The 2031-nt window shown below is 32.7% G+C and overlaps 1 protein-coding gene across 2 annotated transcripts in view; it reads right to left on the reverse strand.

Annotated features, from left to right (window-relative positions):
* Window positions 1–1980: 1980 nt before the first annotated feature.
* The window catches only part of LOC104408296 (glutamate receptor 2-like), a 4124-nt gene continuing 4073 nt past the window's right edge, over window positions 1981–2031 (reverse strand). For both annotated transcript variants that reach the window (XM_010017852.1, XM_010017860.1), the window contains exon 4: window positions 1981–2031. This exon is cut by the window's right edge and continues 583 nt beyond it. The gene's annotated coding sequence lies outside the window, so the exon portion shown is untranslated.

A 2031-nucleotide genomic window follows, 5' to 3' on the forward strand; every position in this document is an offset into this window, starting at 1 on the left:
AAGCAGAAAGTAAGATACTATACTGTAAACAAAAAGCTACAGTAAAAGGACATTTTGAAATTTACACAAGTTCGAGTTCATAAACATTTTGGTTGCTCCATAACAGTTTTTATATAAAATTAATAAAAAACCCTTGGACAGCTTTCATCACTGGTGACGACTTTTCACTTAAATGCACACAGACATACTTTATATAGCAATAATACTGATGTACTGTAACATGGATATTAAACTATGATTACTGCTTTTTAACTGAGATGTGTACTATCCAATCAATATTATCTGCAGTTGAAATACTCATACATTATGTATTCCCATCATGTTGTTAAGTATAAAAACATGAAAATATAACTTTACATTATTTCAGTTATATACATCAGTTCAGGCTTGACAAAGATTTTCTTTACGCTATGATTTTTAGAGGAATAAGCCCAGAGATACAATAAATAGCTTTCCACTGCATACAATAATGCAATTCTACTTTTTAAAAAAGTTTAATTACCATATGAATATTATTTTAGTTTGGTCATTCTAGCATTGAACATTAAAAACCAGAATGCATCCCCCAACATTCCCGATGAGGAGTAATGCACAGAACACCTATGGATTACAGATGTGTCAAGAAATGGTTCAGTTTAATTAGGGGTAATTTGCTTCTCAGTGTGATGATGGAAACACTGTATACACCTCTTTTGCTCACTGCACTGAGAGTATATATACACTGTGTTCATATGCCTGCAGAAACAGGCTCAGAGCCTAAGCCTAAGAAATGGATTCCAACTAAAACTGCAAGTCAAGTCATCTTTCAAATTTTAGTCTTAAATAAAATAGATTTACTGATACTGCATGAGGCGTTGTGTCCACAATGCAGAAAAGTGCAAGCTTTTCTACCAAATGTATGGAATTTTATCTACAGGGAAAGCTAGAGAAACATGATGTTGCTTTGATTTGCACTAGCATTTCAATTAATGTTATTGCACCCCTCCTAGGATTCCTTTTTGCTTTGTAAGTAGAGTTATCATTTTTAAATACACATAATTAAAATGTATGGTAACTTCAGATAACAAAGAATATTCATAATGATTAAGAGTCAGGAAGGTTTTTATATTTTCATCAGTACAGACTTCCATCTAATTTGAGTTATTATCAATCTTAATTCAAAAAGACATTGCCAAGGTTTTGGTTTTGTTTTCGTAACAAGGAACTTTACTAGCTACTGCTTAGAATCACCTTTTAACAGTTTGAAAACTGCTTCCTTAAAGGAACAATTTGAGAACTGCATTTGTTTCATACTTTAAAAAAATATTTAATGCTTTTACTGCTTGCTGTTTTTTACCAATAGTTTTTCTCTGTGTACATTTATTTATGAATGCAATTGTACAAAAGCAGAGACATATTTGAACCAAATCTTTGGATCGTGATTCCCTGCACATCAGAGTTATGAGGAGCTCTACAGCAGCACCTATCTGACTCCTCAGTTGCTGGTATCAAGTACCACTCCAACCCAGAACAACCTCAATCTTCAGAGTTCAAAATGCGTATCTGAGCATCACAGCTTGGGCTTGTCTGTAGAAAAAACTGTTGAACAGATTCAAGCAAGCTGGGGGTGGCAACACTGCCAAAAACTAAAACACTGACCCAACCTTGACAGTGCCCTTTTAGATTTCAGACTCTTTATAACCCAACTGTAGCTAGTAAAATTAATGGAACACTTGCAAATAAAACCATAGAAAAAAGTTTATTTCAAATGTCAAGCATTGCCAAGTAATTTTATATTAACACCAAATGTTAAAGAATAGGATATACAGCAAAGTTTTAATAACAATATTAAATTACAAGAGTTGAACCTTTTAATTATTATTTCTTCTCTTCTCAACATTACATATTTGGCTTTGAAAAATATGGAACTGATGCCTTAAGCCTTATTTTCACGTTCCACTTCCCCACAGTCTAGATTTCTTTTTTCTTTTTTTAATCTTCTGTCATATTCAACCATCATGGAAGCAAATTCATTTAAAAGCCAGTTTTTGT

This window comes from Nestor notabilis, unplaced genomic scaffold, assembly GCF_000696875.1.
Source record: "Nestor notabilis isolate BGI_N333 unplaced genomic scaffold, ASM69687v1 scaffold33070, whole genome shotgun sequence".
In the NCBI taxonomy this organism is placed as follows: domain Eukaryota; kingdom Metazoa; phylum Chordata; class Aves; order Psittaciformes; family Psittacidae; genus Nestor; species Nestor notabilis.